Source organism: Aptenodytes patagonicus, chromosome 11 (assembly GCF_965638725.1).
Source record: "Aptenodytes patagonicus chromosome 11, bAptPat1.pri.cur, whole genome shotgun sequence".
Lineage (NCBI taxonomy): Eukaryota > Metazoa > Chordata > Aves > Sphenisciformes > Spheniscidae > Aptenodytes > Aptenodytes patagonicus.
The window spans coordinates 20,461,365-20,480,633 of NC_134959.1; the positions used below are offsets into that span (position 1 = coordinate 20,461,365).

General features: G+C 36.6%; 1 long non-coding RNA gene across 2 annotated transcripts in view; it reads right to left on the reverse strand.

Annotated features, from left to right (window-relative positions):
• LOC143165479 (uncharacterized) overlaps positions 1 to 19,269 on the reverse strand; it is a 91,923-nt gene that overhangs the window by 15,332 nt on the left and 57,322 nt on the right. The window contains exon 3 of one of the 2 annotated variants that reach the window (XR_012996261.1): positions 3,532 to 3,612. The exons of the other annotated variant lie outside the window; for it this stretch is intronic. This is a non-coding gene — a long non-coding RNA (uncharacterized LOC143165479). The remainder of the gene's footprint in view (positions 1 to 3,531; positions 3,613 to 19,269) is intronic. 2 annotated transcript variants of the gene reach the window in all.

Consider the following 19,269-nt stretch of genomic DNA (forward strand, 5'->3'; position numbering starts at 1 on the left):
AACAACTGCAATCTTCCAAAGTAAAGTGTCCCTGCTCATGAATCCGAGCTGTCAGTTGTCCTCTGAGTAGAGACAGTAGCAGATACACAGGTCTAGAGATCTTGTGAGCCAGCTGAAGCTAGGCTGGACCAGATCATTAAACCAAGTCCTGAGACAAAGCTAAGAACAGAACCAAGTAATCTTCTTCTCATTTTATGCCCATATGTGCTACTTCACATGTAAAAACTAGTGATCATCACAGTGAAAAAGGAAAGCTGTGTTTAAGTATCTACTTAATAATTCCTCTGTCGACCTGAAACTTTAAACTCTCAAAAGCTCCAACCACTTTGTTCAGTCTGGTTAGGAATCTGACAAAAGATTTTTCAGCTGATTCTGATTAATTTGCATCCTAAATTGACACAAAGGGAAGAGCCAGCTTTGTTGCTAGCCTGGCTAAAACTACTGTTGAAGCAAGCTATTCCCAGCAGTAATTACTCACTGCAACAGGCATGTTTTTACTTACAACCTAAGATCCACCAACCCTGCCCCAAGGGGAGAATAGCTACCCCACCTGTCAGCATGCAAATATGTTTGGTATGTTCAGTCACATTTACTGGAAAGCTTGTGATCCCACTAACAATAAGATGAAGGTTTCTTATTACTTGGAGACACATTTTCAAGAGATCAAAACAGTGGACCAAAGAGATACTCTAAAAGTGGGAAACCAAATTTGCAAGATTTTACACTTCTATAAAAGATACAGGGAACCCCTAAAAAAAAAAATCTTTTTTGAGCTTCTGAAACCCCAGTGCAGCCTGAGGCTGTTAACTCTCTCTCATCCATAATGCAAAATTGCTTTTGGGTGACACAAGCTTCATGTTTTTAGATAATTTCATGATGTACTGAAATAATCTCTCATAAATCCAGAATCAATAAATCATTTCAGAAGTATTATTTGTGCTAAGTTAAAGAATATTTCTGCTGTCATTGCTTTCTTCTTCTTATTTCTTGATATCCTGGGCTGGTAGGCTGGGATATTCTCACAAGGTAGGAAGTGCTAGGAAAGTCTGCCATCCAAGATCTCGGAAATGAAATGATTAAATATCTGGACTCTCATGAAATTGTGGGATGCAAATGGGATCATGGAACAGAAAACTGTTCAATAGTCTTTTTTACAGAGTAGTGTTATCAAGGTTTTGCATCCTTCTAATTTGGGCAATGTAAGAGTGCACTCACCAGAACTGTGTTGTCTGGAACAGCAAACAAATGAGCTTGTGTCCTTTTTTTTAGTTATCAATGTTAAATTTCCCATTTTAAATTTTTTTTCTTATTTGCCATCTACCCCCAGTAAAAATGCATGTCATCTCCATTCTTCTCCCTTTCTTCCCCAATAAAGGTGAGGGGGTACAGCAGTGGGGTAAGATAATGCATGCTGTGACTGCAACCATTAGCGTTGTTCTTACTATAATATAGTAATCCTGCCTCCCAGCTATGGCAAAGCTTGGTTAGTGTGTACACGTAGCCTTCGCTATCAAAAGAATACAATGTAACTTCATTTTGTCATACATATTTTTGATCCTACCCTGGAGACCTAAATATGAAAGTTCTTTTAAAAGGCGTAAAATTACATTCTTAAAGGCTGAATCTGTCTACAGAGGAAATAAAACACAAGCTGTAATAGTCCAGGCTAGATTTAACTTCCACATCCTTTAAGCTCCATCTCTCTGCTGATGCTGAAAATCAAAGGGCCAGTTCAGACAGATTTTTCTTTTCAGCAAGAACACTTAAAGATAAGCAGTATCTATGAAAAATTTTTAATGACACAAACCAGATTGTAATCTGCTTCCTATTTTAAGACTGACTGACAAATTTCCAATTAGAGAAACTTTCTCACTAGCAATGATTTGTTCTTACGCCTCCTGCCTTTCAAACTGGTGAGCTGCTATTTGTGATGACGATAAAGCACTTGCTTAAACTTGTGAATGGAATAGATATAATTCTGAAGGTCACTGAAGAGAAATAACCTGTAGAACTACACCTGAAAATGTGTACTGTCTATTTGCAATTATACCAAGAAAACAAACAATGTATCCGTAAGAAAATCAGGCAAGTAGTGTCCCAGTTCTGCTTCTTTTACCATAATTACCTGACTGATCATCTTGATGTCATTTTACCAGTTACATTTACGACTGACCACTCTTGAAATATTTGCTGCTCTCTAGTGGCTTTCATAGAAAGAATAAAGCACATTCCTACGCTGAAAAAATGTGAAAAGAAAAATTTACTTTTCAAATGCTTGAAGGAAGGGACTGTCTTGACGTTCTGTTTTTTTCTGTAGCAAAGTCTGTTTAAAGAGTTCCCTGCCGCCATTCTGGGCTTTGGTATGATGGTTCATACAACTGCTTGTGGGGCTGCATGATGAAACATATCAAGTAACTGATCTGTGTTAAAAATAACTCTTTTTCTTAGGATATTAAGGGTTAAGATAACCCTAAGAAAAAGGGTTATTTTTAACAGATAATTTCCCTGATCTGCTTAACCATGTAGGCTCACAAACAGTTGTACTATCACCAAGGACCACGCATGAGGATAGAGGTACAAGGTGAGCAAACGTTGTAAACTGAATTCGTCACTGAGAGAAAAAACTGTGCATCCACAGTCCAAATTCCTGATTTCTTAAACATTTCTGCGGACTGAATGTGCACAATCAGCTCTTGCTTTGGCAATAACCAGAACACTACTAAAACTAATCAGAACACACGCAAAACAAATTTATACACTAGTCATACACATATGTTTTAAATTAAATCTTTCAAAAATGCTGCTAAAATCAGTCAGAGGTTCTGCTAACATCTTTCTTTTTTGGCCCCACCTCATCCTTACATTTACAGGCCTCAATCAGGTTGGTCCTCCACAGTGGTTTTCACCTGTCATCCCAGTATTTCCAGCTAGACGCCAGTTTTTGCTGCTTGATTATTTATTTATGCCAAAACCTGCCTTTCACACTATCCCTTAAACCTAGAAAACCCTGCTCAAATTAATTACTATTAAACCTAAAATTCAAACTCAAGACATGTTTTTACTTTGATGCTTACAGTAAACTGCCAGTTAACAGTGGAGAGGAAGATTGCAGGCAGGGAGTTTTGATACCATAAACACTGTTTACTTGCAGCTTCAGGAAGTTTACTAAGTATGCAAATAACTAGACTTGCTGCTCTGTGTTGTTTCTTATTTCTTCCATTAAATTAGTTTGCTACAGATATTGCAATACACTAAATTAAATAAATCTCTGTGCATTGTATTAAGAACATGAGACAGAAAGCCGGCTATTGCTGTATCTCCTCTGTTTGATACTGTGGTTGTATTAAATAATATCCATGTGCCAGGAGCAAAGTTTCCTAATTCACATTTATACTCATGGTAGTGCTGTGCACAATTCACTTTTTTTTTTTTTTAAGAGCCATACTGATTTTAACTAAATTTAGAAGCAAAGTTGTTCTTTCCTTAAAGCTGTTAGTGAGATATAGTAAATTTTACTTTTATCTGCCTTACTTTGGGAAAGCAGTTGAAGGACCAAAGCCAGCTCTCTTACTTCGGTCCTCACTCCATATCCCAAGGGAAAAATTCAGTCATCTGTAAAACAGGAAAGGAAATGTAATAGACCAAACTCTATCAGATCAACTAAGCTTCACCTTAATAAGCTAATCTGATTCTATATTATACTGTACAAGAAAGAAAATCACCAATCCCTGAATTCTATAAGCAGAAACTCAGTTTATTCCTGATTTCTAATATATTTTCTGTGCATACACATGCACACACATACACTGGAAAAGGACTGCTCCTCATCTTGTGAATGTATGCCATTTTTGCATATTTTCAGGGGAATCTATAGACTTGCAGAGTCCAGCATGTTAGCAAATTAAAACCTCTGAATGTTAATAGATCAAAACAATTCTTTTAGCACTACTATGTTAACGATTAACAATGGAAGCACTACCTATGTACATTGGCTCAGAAGACATTGGCCTAGAAGAGAAGGTAACTCTTTATGGCTTGTTACATGAATAACACCTTGATAAATAGCTTGTTAGGAGACACTTTGGAATTCCTGTCTTAGTATGCCAGGGATGTACAGGGTCAATAGACATGAAAGCTTCCATAACTTTTCCAAAAGCACTTATGTTATGGTCTACTCAGCAATAGGTTGAGACATAGTTTACAGATAACAAACTTTATTATTGCAGTAGTAGCTCACACGGTGTTAAAGGACGATTCACAGACAGCCACAAAGCAGATTCATCTTGTAGTTAGAAAGACTATTCAATTTGTGCATGATGTCATGCATTTATGAGGACGAAAGGCAAGAAAAGAGACATACAAAATACTGAGCAGAATTAATTAGCTCTGTGTCATAGTATAGCCTCTGTTGTCAAATACTATGTGAGTCTGCTCTCATTTGCAAGTTCAAGTTATGACAGAAGGAAAATTTATGGGATAGTTTTACAAGACACAGGCTTAGCAGGACTTGCATTAATGCCTCACTGATACAATAGCTCAAACCCACCTTTTTTTATCCCTCTTCCAATATTTTATATTGTGAGCTTCCTTCTTTTAGCACCAATATGACAAAGGTGCTGTAAAACCTCTCATAGGGGGACTTGAATGACTGAAAGATGTGGCTAAGGAAACAAGGGAGAGTGGAAACAAGAGGATGGATGTAGGAGAAAAAAGTAAAAATCATTATGTATGTTATAACCGTCAGGAGAGATATATAAAGAAAACACATTGATACAAAGAACAAGTACACCAAAAGTATCAGAGAGTAGCATGATGTACATGAGAAAGACAATCTAATGGGAAAAGAGCTGCCATAGAGTCAGAAAGTCTTGATTCTATTTGCAAACTACATACTATGGTTCTAAAAAATCCTAAAGAGGTTACTTAATCTACTACATTTTCTGTCTGTAAAATCAGAAAGAATGCTTATCTGATAGGCAACACAGGAATATAAAAATCTGTAAGTAATCTCCAGACCTATTAAGTTTCATGCACTGAAACTTAATTTACACAATTGCTTCCAAACACGTGTTCTCACACAGCCAGCCCTCCATACATTTGCTGCGCAGTGCTGCAGGTTCCCTTTTCTTTCCTCACCTCACTGAAGACAGACACCTCTCAGTCACAGTCCCAACCTGAGACCCTCCAGCCTACAGTCCCAGCACTTTCCCACAACATCTGAACTGAGGCACCCGCGCTATGTGATCTATGGCATGAGGACATGCCGCTATTTGTTTGAGGGGGTCTCCTGTTTATGGAGCTACAGGTGTAAGATGCTACAGAACTGGAGAAATTCAAATCCCTAGGTTGATGGAAGCATCTTCTGAACCAAATATTTGGCTAGATCCATAACACCAGGAAAAAGTCAAATCTCTGACTCAGCCTATTTGACAGGGGTTAAACAAATGAGTGAACAAGTTTGGCGTGATAAAAAGTGCTGTCTCTTACTTTTCCTGAGGCTTTTTTCCTATTTGCTAGTGATGTCTTGCTCTGTTACAACCTCCTGCGTTTTTTTGCTGGAAAAAAAAGACTAAAATAGAAAAAAATATATAATTGGAAAAATACCCCAAATTAAATGTTACACAGAAAGTAAGCAATTGTAGAGAGAACTATGTTGTCAAATAGCCAGCAGCATTCAGAGAAGAAAATTCAAACAGATGTAGCCAAAGCAACTACAGAAGAATGCAAACACAATTATATAGCTGGAAGAGGAGTAATAATGAGAACAAAAGATACTGTTAATAAAAAATGATGGAGTGGGAAGAATTACAACAAAGTCACACACTGAAAGAAAACATCAAAATAAGTATTGAGTGAATGAGTTCAATAAAAAAATAAAATAATAAAAACAAGCCCCACGCCTGGAAATGTAAACAAAAGGAGTACTGAGAGGAGAAAATGTCACCAGAAAGATGACAGAGATGCCAAATAGAAAAGATTAACAATGGAAAAAAGTCATTGAGGGCCATAGAATATTTTCCAGCTTGCTCTGGAGGTTGGATTTGGAATAAGAAAGATGAAGGTGGGGTATTTATACCACATAAAGTTAAACCTTTAGTTTAAGAAGATAAATTCGGAAAGCAATCTTCTTATTTTTTAATATATTTGATAGATGAATAAGATCTTCCTCTAAATTGCTTCAGGAACTACTTACTTCTTTCTACAGGTTAAACAGGGAGTCCAGAGGGTGACAAGTGGCTGAGCCAAATTAATAGTTCTTGGAGGGAGGGCATCCAGTCCTGTCCCTCTTTTCCAGCTTCTTTTTCTTTTCTCCCACATCTTTCTTGTGTTGCCTCTGGAGTTTATCTGATTGATTTCAAGGTCAGGCAACAAAACTCACTAACCTGGCAAAAATGTACACCTTTGGAAGGTGGGCAAGGGTAATTTTTTGCTGTTTTATCAGGTTGAACAACCTGCAGTCAGATGAGTTCCAGAGGTGGATCAAGGTAAGCAGTGGGATCACGTAGCCAAGAGCAGAGAGGGTTACAGGAGAAGGGCGGAGGGAAGAGAAGCCCTTTTTGGCAGCATCAAGCTTTTAATTTAATTTAAGACATCTCCTGAAGTCGTAGGGAGCCAGTTTTGTAACTTAACCACCTTAGTTAAATACCTTAAGTTAGATGGTGAGAACTGTGCCACTGCCATCATTTACGTACATAGAAGAGGGGCTATTAGCATTCTTAAGCATTTCTCAAACTTGTATCTTCAGATTCTCATGTATTTTCTATTCATGTTAACCAAATCATACCCCCAAAAGTTTGAGTAAAGTACAATTAGTAATATCTCTGTTAACCTCTCCTTTCCTATTTTGCTCCACAGCACTGCTTTTTTATTACAGAACTTGAGTATTATACGCTTTCAAGAGGAAGCTAGCATTAGATTTGCACACTTGTGTTTTTTACTGCAAATCTCATTATGCCTATTGGGTTTTATTTTTAGCCTCAAAACCTTACATTATGCAAATAGATCAGAATCTGCATTTTCAAATTTTCATTTCTCAGTGGTGTTCATAATTTTCTTGTTTATGGAGACTTTGGTTATATATTAAAAATTTCCCTACTTCTTTGGTATACCTTATATATACTTTGATGTACCTGGTGTCGGGAAGGCTTTGTATGGTATTCAGACAAAATTTAGCCAATTTAATACTAATTTTTTTCTATTTCTACTATCCTGGCTGCTTGCACCTATTAAATGAAGTTTGAGCAAAAGGTGAAACAAGGATTCTACTGCCTGTAGGTCCAGATGTACAAACAAGCTACTACAGGGCGTGCTAGGGTGTGAACATGCAGCACATCACATGCTCTGCAGAAGCTGTCTGCAACCTGTTCTTTCTCCAGTTTATTATGTGCTATTACTACACAAAAGTGGACTTTATGGTACTTTGTTAGCCAAAAGGAACTTGTGTACAATATATACGTATTCAGGCTGGGTGACCATGCTGAGCCCTTTTTTCTTGATATACAAAATTATTTCCTTCTGGGAGTTACAACTTCTAAATATCTTTAGATAGTAGATGCATCTCATATTTCAAACACATATGCACATGGCAATAGACTACACATGTGAAGAAACTATTATAGATATCAGAAATATCATCAGGCAGAGTAAAATACATCTTAGGCAATTCTTCCAAAAGAAAAAAATCCTTGGAACTAGCTTTCTGTTTAGGAAGATTTTTATACTCTGGTTCCTCTGAAAATCTAAACATTCAGCACATACTTAGTTTTAAGCTTGGGAGTGGTCATATTAAAGTCAATGAGAGTAAATAATGCACGCAACAGTTACGCAGGAACAAACTCCTTGCACAATTAGGGATTTTCCTTGCTTTTATAATGTATATATTTGATTGACTTACAACTTTAGTAAAAACAATTCATTTATGCTGTGAAAAAACATGACACTCTATATAGGCAATCTCTCCCTATACACAACAGTGTATGTGCATGGATACAGATGTGTGCACACTGACACAAACTGTTACTGTACACTGTTTGGTTCCTTGTGTTGCTTGAGCAAAAGGTAAAATGATGATTCATTAGCTCATTTCATCTTTTCTAAATAGGTATCATCTTCTCCGTATTCTAGTGAATATGTGAATATTGTAGGTTATAAAAGAAATAAATGCCAGAGGCAATGAGATAGGCGTGTTACATAAAACTGAAAGCTAAGTCAAAGAGCTGTGTGTCATCTGCAGCATCTGCCCAGTTCAACATACTGAGCAACAGGGTGAAAAATGGAGAGCTGCGAAGGCATGAATAATACGTCAGCAAAACTAGCTTCCCATTGGATTGTTTTTTCTAAATGCAGTGATTCACAATGGGCAGTCTGACTTGGAGACGATGTTTAAACTGCTGAAGAAAGCTGTCCATGATAAATACCTGAAACTAAGGTAATACCTGAGATAAATATGGTGTAGTCTGAGAAGGAAATCCATTTTAGATGGATATATGAGAGATGTAGCCTTCACCTTCTCTGGCTTCTCTGAAGTATAAGTTGCCCAAAATTAAACTCATCTACAAAAGATCTGTCCTGTACTATTGTGCTCATTACATCTAAATGGAAAACGTACAACCAATTTGAAATATAATTTTAGAGGTCTGATGTTAAAGCAACAAATCATGACACAGCATACCAGAAAACATACTTTCAGAAAGTAAAAATCAGGGATGATACAACAGAGGTCTTTAATATATTAATAATTTTAAAGCCTGTATTATCAATGAAAAATACTAGGCTTCAGAGTGCATTTCTAATTTTTTACAAGTCTGAGTCTACAATGTTTTTTTTGTTCTAGTCTGAAACTAGAATAAAAAAACACTCCTTGTGTTCTGTGTAATAAGTAATAACCTGAGATTCTAGTCTGACCTCTGACACATGTTGAAATCAAATACCTAAAGAGTAGGTGTTCACTCTGAGGACTGTTATTTTTTAGTTTCTGCAAAATGATTTTTCCAGATAAAAACTGCTGTTTGAGATTGCTTTGTGAATATATGTTCCTTGCTTTTGTTTAAAACTTCTTTAGAGACTTTTGCAATCAAAAGCTAAAACTTCTGCTTTAATTAAGATGTGGGAAGCTTTGTCTGTAAAGACAATTATTTATATACTTAATATATACTTTATATATATAACTCTTTGTTCATTCTAACTATACTCTGAGAAAATGTTAATTTTAAAATTTTAATCTATTATTCTAATGTAACTTTCTCTATTATTTCTCCCTTAGTCTCAATCCAGGAAGCCACTTGCAAAACCCTACTAAGTTTAATTCCATACTAGTTTAAGAAGTCTACCTTCCTGAAATACCAATTCTATAAAAAGCCAGCAAAGTCTTTTAATAATAAAATTTTTGAAGTATTTTGCCTACCTGTGCTGTACGTTGATAATTTTGTTAGACCTGTATTTAACTATGGTAATATATTATTACACTTTTCTAACTCTTACCCTGACACTTTTTGTGTTGCCTTGGGTACCTCCCTTCACCTTCCATTTTCCTATCTGTAAACTGGGAGTAGTAATAGCACAGAGTAGTATCACAAATAGCACAGCCTCTGTCAGTTGTGCGGAGGGTTTTTGCTTGCATGCAGGTCATCAGGGCGGCATCTGTAATCCATTCGTACCTTTGGCTTGCATTTTGAGGCATGATGGAATTTCTTCAGAATTGTTTTATATTAAATACAAAACTGAACTCTGCCTAGAATCATCAACCATCTAAAGTTTCTAGGAACGTGAATTCTACTCAGAAAAAACACAAACAAAATTCTTCTTCTGAGATATAGGTAATGTTGGAGCATTAAAAGGAGTGCCCTCCTGACTCCCAGCTTATATCCTGAGGCAGAAGATAGAGTTACTTCGTATCATTGCCTTAGCTTGTATAACTGGTCATAAAATTATAGCGTTTTAAAATTCCTGCAACACTACTTATTTCCATGAACACCTGCAGCCCTGGTTTCCATAGGCCAGTTACAAATTTAGTAGAGAAATATTTCTTTACTTTCACTGCCTTTTTTACTATGGCATCCCCCTATTTTCTTGTTGATTGAATGGAGTCTCCTCAATTCTGTTAACCACTGCAAAGAGGCAATTTTCCATTTCCTGAGCCCCTTTTTATACAGGTTAAAATCCTTCTTCCTTAAAGAAAAAATATTTTTATGCTGTATTGGTTTATTTGCTATCATGCAATCATTAATTACACATCCAGAGTTACACATTACACATCTGTTTAAAAAACAGATTTTAGAGATAGGTAATTAACTGTTCAAAGCAGTTCATGATGTTATAGAAAAAGAGACAAATCCTTAGGTTTTCCTGCCATCCGTTTTTCTAGTAATTGCTATTGCTTTAATACAGCTCTTTGAAGAATCGAATAAACTATAATAGCAATCAAAATACGGGAAGTTGCTAGCTTAAGAGGCTAATCTTTATCTTCTGATTCAGACAAATCAAATTGGGTTTCCCTTTTTTTGTGGTCCACTTTACAGAAAAATACAATACTTGTACACTTTACAAAAAAACCTGGCATGTTTCCACATCACAGTTACAGCCTATACCAGGGATCAGAGACACCATTGTACTTCTTAAACAGGAATGATGGTGAGCTACTTTGCATGTGGACATGGGAAGAAGTAGAAAGAAAAGGAAGTGATTTTGGCTAAAGCAGCTAAGGTGAAGCTTATGTTTACACTTAGCCTGAAAGTATGAAACTTCACTTCCCAAGCTTATCAATGCCACACTCTGTGTGTTTAATTTTGCCTGTAAATGTAGAAAACGAGAAGGGATTTCCTTGGCATACAAAAAGTAATGGCAAAGTGGGACATTTGGGGGTCTATCTATTCGCCACTGTCTCACTATGCTACTCCAACATGCTGAAAAAGAGCTAGAAATGAGTACACCTGAAACCAAACTCACTGCTGCAGAGCTGGGAGGTCTGGCACAGGGTGAAGCCACATGGGCAGCCCCCTGGCCTGGGGTAGCAGGGTCCCAGCTCCTTCAGAAATGGTGTTTCCAAGCTGTCATAAACATTTAGGAACTAAGCAACTATAATAGCAGCCGAAGCACAGAAAGGGGTGTTATCTCCCCTAATCTAACGAGGAATGTATGTGTGAGGAAAGCGTAAAACAGATCATGCTGTCAAGTCAGCCTGGGCTGGTGGCCTGCTCACCTCCTAGAGCTCCCTCACCTATTGGTAAAAAAGGCAGGAAAAGGCTCTGTGGGTTCTTAAACAGTTTAGTTCCCTTTGATATAGCTTAATACTTGTGGATAACACCAATAATTTAAAACATTAAAATAATATCACTACCTCTCTGTGAAACTATCAATGTGCCTAAAACTATTTATGTGTGTAAAATTATATAGCAACAAGGAAACAAATATTTTATAGCTAATGCAATATGAATTTGATGCTTGGGAAATGCATCATTATGTTTTTAAACACATACCAAGCATTTTTTCTTTTTTGCTATTATGCTCAGGCCGCTAAATATTTAACTTTATTCAACCAATGGCATTTATCTAAATGGAGTGAAAGATCATATCACATGGCCAATCCAACAGTTACATTGGGCTATTTAATCGTCTGGTTAACTCCAGTCAAAGTTCAGTGATCCAAAGCAGGTGAAATTCTCAGTGCAGTTTGTGATAACATCTTTGTGATCAGAACAGTGTACGCTTTCCTAGCTCCTTCGCTCATAGAATTTCCATGTATTTCCAATGGTGCAAAGTTAGGTCTTAATTTTCTGTATCTCAGAGGAAGCAAAATATCTTCTTGTGTTTCAAACACAGAGAAACTGTGACAAGACTTGAAGACTTAAGGAAAGAAAAACGGTTCGATGTAGGGAAAAGACTCTGAAGTTCTTATATTAAAATTCTTCTTCAGGTGTAATACTAAATTTATAAGGAACATAAATATCAGTGAAAAAGTGACAACCTTGAAATGTTAAAAGGCAAAAACAACCTAATTTTTTCTTTGAGGCCCCCCTTCTTTATATAAAGTTGCCCAACTTAAGCCATTGCATAAAATGGCAATTGAGGCTTGTGGGCATTATTCCATGAACAATTTGCATTATCCTGTTCCTTTTCTTTGGTGTTTCCATTGCTGCTGAGAATCTATCAGGTTCCTGAGTGCACTAATAACCCTTAATGACCCTGATTAACTCCACCTCAGGTCTCCACTCCACAGACCCTGCCTATAGGTCCTGGAGTCCATATAAACTCAGGCCTGGACCTTCAGCCCCTACCTGAGCTATGTTGTTGGAGTGCCTGTTTTGAGTTCTGCCACAGTCATGCTTGTGTTTGGCCATGTACCTTGTTGATACAGGCCCTGATCTGTGGACTGACTTCCTGGCTTGACCTCAGCCCTGACTAACCACTGTGGTCCTGCTTGGTGATCACTGGGCTGTATCTGATGCTGGGTACTCTCAATGGACCCGATCCTGACCCTGACATACAGACTGACTTCCTGGCTTGACCCTTGGACCAGCCCTGTCTGCATAACAACAAACAACAGGAGCACTGAGTGAACCCACAGGGAAAGAAAATCTTCAGTTTTCATGTTACTTTAGTCATCACAGAGCAAAGTAAGGTGTGTAATGTAAAATGGCTGGTTTTTAGTGTAATATACAATGCAAGCCTTGGGGTAGAATGGGTATTTAAGGAAAGACATAGGTAGAATCCTTCAATTCATGAGCTCTTCTTCTTGGAAGTGCTTATGAGAAGTTCTTCAGCAAAATCAGTTTCTTCTGATTCTGATCTGTTTACAAGTAGGATTAATCAATTAGTGTAATGCTATTCAATGTGACAAATGTAAAAGGATTAAGCCAAGCCTTGTTCATAGACAGACTCTAAAAGCATTACATACAGAAACTAAACATTGCAATAGAGAAAAAGGGAAATCGGAATCAAATCTCTTTGATTCCATTTTCTGCTTTACTCTTAACACTTCTCTTTTTTTCTTAAAGGCAAAGCTTTTGTGATTTTCTTATCATGGACATCTTTAAGATTGCAAAAACTATTCCTAATTTTATCACAATGAAGTCAAGACCTTTTGAAACTTTTTGAGAGCACTTCAAAATTACCAAGAGCCTAGAAATCAATACTATCATCTGGGATGAGATCTGAGCTACTCAAGTTGAAGAGTCAGGGTCTAGCTCAACATGCTTATTGATGGTTTTGTTGGGGGGGGAGAGGGGGAAGTCGCTTTCAGCATAGGCTTTTCACAAACTGGCATGAGGTAATTATATTCTGTCAAAAATTCTCAGCCTGCCTAATTTATGCAATGTTTAAAATAATGTAGGCTTGGGTTCCTGAAGAGTAAGGAAGGAACCAACTAAATCACTCTGAAATGAATAGGACTTGGATGCAACAATATACTATTGCGTTTTTTTGTGATCCGTTCTGTCTCAATGACCTTAACCTTAAAATATGGTTCACAACTGAAACAATGAACAAAGTACCTCACCAGTTGTTTCAGTGACTTTAAGAGTATTATAATTAGGCCTAACTTTTTTAAATGGAAGAGCCACATGGTGGCAGAAGAGAACAAGGCATGTAAAAAAATTGCTCTGCTAAATGCTTCCTTCAGTTTTAACTACATAATGCTCCCTTCTACAGCGTAGCTGAAGGTTCATGGCTATATTTTTAAATCTAATGGACATGAACATAATTCATTAGTTACAATGTTTAAAAAAATGTCCATGACTTCTAAGTTTCTGATACTACTCACCAAGTTCAACAGGGAATTATACAGTGAATGTTAATATTACAATAACTGTTGAAGTCATGTAGTACAGTTAAGATGTGGAATCTGCAACATGTTTTTAGATTGTCTACACTGCCACGTCTTGCCATAGCATGAGGTGTCAATGACTAGAAGCGATCTTCACATGGCTATTTTCCTATTGTCATTTTTATAGTGACACTACCAGGTTAATGACAGGCCATAAATGGTGCTTCAAATTCATAATTCTTTGAAAATGAAATATTTAGCCCTTCATTTTTTATGTAATGTGCTACATCGTGAACAGGTCTGCTATACAAAAATGAAGTCAGATTTTGTCACTTTAAGATCTACCAACAGCAGTCCAAACTCCTAATCCTTTGATTTAAGACCATCTGGACATACACTTCACTTTATGGACATCCATAATTACAATACACTAATGTTTCTAGATGTCTCAGTACAGTTAGCACTGTTTTCTAGTTAATAGCCAATGGAAATAGTGATGCACTTAATTGTACACACTGTTAGTACTTAGACAATTGCAGCCAAAACTGGAGTGTAACCAGTTATGTTTGCAATCAAGATGCAGTTCAGGTAGCTGATTTCTATTAAATTAAGTAGATTTTGCAGTTGTAGCAGATGTATAATCTTCCTAACGTAAGAGTTGTGACTGTTTAACCTGTAATGGAAGACTTTATAGCATCCTTTCCATTAATTCCATCACTTAAATCACTGACTTCACACATTCCATAAATATAATTTTCTTCTAATCTGAACCTTTTTTCAACTTAAATGAATCTAGTTTAAAATGTTTAATCCTTACTAAGAACCACCAGCATGACTTAAAATAATTGATTTAAGGGGAAAGAAGACATGAAGGAATCAAATAGCATACGATTCTCTTATCTCCATACCTATCAGTGCAAGAATTTTCTTAGTACTGTAAACAGTGTTGTAAAGTTTCTGAAATCCTAGTGGTCATCATCATAGCCCTGGTCACACCCAACTCTTAATGCTAACACGAGCAGCATAAGCTACTCACCCTCTTAGAGGACAGGGTTATGTCTCTCGAAACTATGTTTTATTCGATTTTTTTCTTTAAGCTATTAACAACCAGTGGAGGTCTAGCTGAGGAGTTTTCTAAGAAAGAACACTGTTTTAGTGCTTAACTGATCTGACAAGAAAGCATTTACAAAAACCTGAAACTGCCTTGCAACAACATAGTTCCCACTTCCCTCTCTGTTCTCTTTGTATAGTCAGCTTTCATAGCGGAACTTCTCAATTTCATTCTAAGGCCATATTCTTCTTAATAATCTTAACTGACTTATTTCTCACTTGCTTTTCCACTCCAATCAAATATAAATTTTTCCTTAGTCTTCCCTTTTCCCTATACATGCAGAAAAGGGAGTAATACAAGAGTTGTAGGATATAAAACCAGAGAAAAACTTCACCATTGTAAATATTTGCTAATTCTGCATCTTCTAAAATATTTATTATGGATCAGACTCTTGCTTGAATGTGAAAGAATTTGCACGCCTATGTAGTCTCCATGTCATTTGTTAGCTTCCAGGTTCTTTTACTCCTTTCACCCAAGTCCTGCATGCAAATCTTTCTTTTAGTCCTGTTAATAGTAATCCTAAGAGTTCCATAACTGCAGTCTTAACTGTCTTTAAAATGTCTCTTAACTTTTGCTCTACTTCTTCCTAGACAATGTCCTGCTGGTTTTGTTAAAGAAAAAAAATAATAAATTTTCTTTAGTATAATGCAGTTGCCCTGTTTCTGCCTGCAAATAAGGATCTCTGTGATTTCCCTTGTGTTACCTCTTAAATTACAAGTTGCCTCTAAATATCCACAAAGCTCCACTGTTTTAATCCAGACCTCTGTAATAACTCTTTTACCATGATGCTTACAGAAAACTTTTGATGTCAGCAGGCAACAAAAGGTGTAAGACTGATACTTTTTGTGTTCTTTTTTATCCTTCTTGTATATTGGCTATGTATGAACTAAAAATACTTCAGGCTCTCCTTCAATCCTGTTAATACAGCATGAATTCACTTTATGCAGCATGATCCTACTACAGTAAATGTGATAAATTCCCGATGTATACCCATGGAATGTTCACAGCAAGTTTCAGGCTGGGTAAGACTTTAATGTTAGAGATTAATGTTAGAAGATTATTAATTCTTACAAACATGAGAAATTCAAACCATCTGGTTACCTCCTTGTACTCAGTGTTCTAAGCAGTGTTGCATTGATTCCACATAATGTTCCCTGTACTTCAGTGTAATCTGAGGTGATTTGACTCAGGTGACTGAAGCGGCCCTCTCTTAGCTCAGCCTTCTTCCTTGCTGTGTCATGAGAAATAGCTGGACACTGAAACCACAGAGACAGACTTCATATACAAGGACGGAAGTAAGAAAAATAAGAGGAACTCAAATGAGACGAAATCTCATTTTTCTCAGAAGGGTCTGAGTGCCACAAGAGTTACTAGTAAGACTGCTCTCACCTCCAAGTCACTGCTTTGAACTAGCTTGAACAATCAAGGAAAGTCTTTGCTTTTTATCAATCTTCCAATATAATCTATAAGATGAATATGTAATGTAGTCAACAAGAAGCATGAAGTATCACTATCATAAGATGCAGCATTTTGGACCAAATCTATGCTAGGTCTTAGGTTTGGCTGGGATTCAGTACTTTAGGAGATGAGAATATCCACTGTCCATTGGCTGAATGGGCCTATTAGAATCCCTGTAGTTTTGTGATAGAGGAGGTTAGCATAGATGAAGTGGTAAAGCTTGCTACATTGATAGGCCTGATGTGTACCTGTCAAAGGAAGAAGTGGTCAACCATGTCATCAGCTTATACTTCTACATTGACTCTTACGGACCCAGTTACATCACGGCTGTGTTGCCAAAAATATTAAATCAGTGGTTTTTTTATCTGTGCATACCAGCGTTTCCAAGAATTAGCTCTACTTGCTCTGTAGAAAAGTGAAATTAGTTAAGGTTGCTGTTTTGGCATCTTTTACCACTCCTCAAACAGCCCTCAAAAGAAACATAATTCTTAAAAATGACTGACTAGTGGAGGCAGCCATCCAAGGCCATTAATATGAACATAAGAGGACGGTTCTAGCTCCTTGATGGACTGCATGTTTTACAAGTACTTCAGAACTGCAGTTGTGAGTAAAAAGCAGCGGAGAAAATGTGAGAACTGAATATTGAGGCAGAAAATTCATGCTATCTACTGTCAAAGCACAGAAGTAGAATATAGATAATGTGCTGCTTTTTGGTCTGTTGACCATAAGAAACATTCTCATTGTTTAGTTAACTTAGTTTAGGTCTCTGTACTAAGTACTGTAATTTCAGTGGAAGAGCAGCACCTGCTGCTACCTCATGGTAGTAAATGAGTCTGAATCCTCAGAGTAACAGCTTTCAATTCAAAACTGCCTTAACTAATCATTTCACTATTCCCTAGAATGTATTTACCAATCTGTGGATGTTACTAGTTCCCTTTTTAAGATTCCTGGATGCTGGGCAGGATGCAGCCTGAGCAGCAAAGTTCACTTGTCTGTGAGTGACAGGATAAAAAGAAAAGAAAAAAGGTCTGACTCACTATTCCTTACCCATTGTCTTAAAAAAAACAAAAAAAAACCCAAACAACACTGCAGTAGGCAGTATTGCACAGATTATGTATCTGGCCACTGATCCCTTTATAGTCTGTCCTGGGTTAGGCATAGCTGAGCATAAGGCACTTAACATGCAGTCAGTGCTCCCAAAAGGTTTGTTGAATAGCAAATGGCACAAAAAAAGACTGCTTCATTCATGAGATGGATGATACACGCACAGAGATGGGTAGGGGTTTAACCCAATTCCTAAGAAGAAGATGGATTATAGCTAGGTATAGGGCACAGACTGCTAGAAAAGAAAATTCTGGTCAGGTAGCTTGTACTAAAGTTTATCTGGGTCTTTTCCCAACCTGTAAGTTGTGAAATGCTTGGTTCCTTGTGGCCTAGACTTGACTCTAGTTCAGTTGCAGTGCTCATGTGCTTATTATCTCCTCATCTGTTCTGTGTTGTTGAATAGTGAGTGACTCCTATCTCAAGAACATATTGGGAAATACAGCTTCACTTTTTTATGCAGTAGATAACTAAAGTTGCTGCTTTTATTGTGAAATAATGCCACATTGCTATATTGAATATACTAATGGCAATTAAAGAGCCATTAGTGGGGTGAAAAAAGAGTGGTAGGTGGATGGGGTAAAGTCTAAGGAATTTCATCTGCTGCTTACTCTTTGCTGCAAACAAGGTCTTGCTAAAGTTTTATTTACTTTAATTTCAGTGAAGGAGTCCTATTGATGGAAAGCCCTCTGTGGTGTGGACTTTTCTATTACTGAGAAGAAAAAATGACTTTTTCATAACTAGCAGGAATAACAAATACATATGCAACGTCTAGAGAAATATTCTTACGTTAACAGGTAAGGATTTTACTTCCCCATGTTTATTTCAGTTTACAAGCTAAATTAATACAACTCAAATATCCTTCATTGTTACATAATCAGATTTTGAAAATTAAGTTCTAGTTAGTATTTGTAAAGTCTTTACATTTGTAATGTAAGGATGAGTAACATATTTAGCAGCTGTCCAGAACAATGTACAAGAAACTACATTATGTTTCTTAGTAATCAGTAGTTATCTTGATCTTATTACAAATCATTGACTTAAAAATAAGCAAGAGCAAACATAAAAAATGTTAGGCACAATTGAAATAATAAAAACTTCAAAAGCAAACACTCAATGCCATGCAGTTTTTACACAGTGAGTTTGCACACATTCACAAAACTAAAATAAGGTCCTTGCAAGTGCTAAATGTATTGGTTTCTTATGGCAAAGTCCACTCTATTCTACAAGTGAAGAAAAAATAATGCTTTTATTTGCAAGGTGAAGTTCTTATGATATTAGACACTTTGTACTGCTACCATAATTTTCTTACACATAAAAAATAGTATCAAGGATCTCTCCTTCTCTCCCACCAGAGCCTGATCCAATTCCTCCATAATTTAATAGACACCTTGGAATCTTAACTGAATCAAACTTTTTGAGGATACTCATAGTATGTATATTTAATATATCAATAGTTTAATTGCCACTGAAGTATGCAAGGTATTTGACATCAAATATAGCATGAAGTCTGTAACTATGTTTGCCATACAACACAGAATTCTTGTACCTCCTGTTTTTTCTGAAGAGGCATGTCACACTTCACATTTTATTTGTTAAAACCTATTAACACAAGATAATTCAGTAAATGAGCTTGACTGTGTAAACAACCCTTATTACTTTCAAACCTAAATAGTTTTATATTTTCCATCTACCCAAAAGAGCTTTATGTGTCATTAATATACTTTAAAACCATTCTTACCCATATCAAGAAATTAAGTATGCTCTCTTAAAACTTTATACAAGGATTTTTGAGCATCTAACAATTTTTTCTGAAGGAAAACTTAGTTTTAAACTTTCA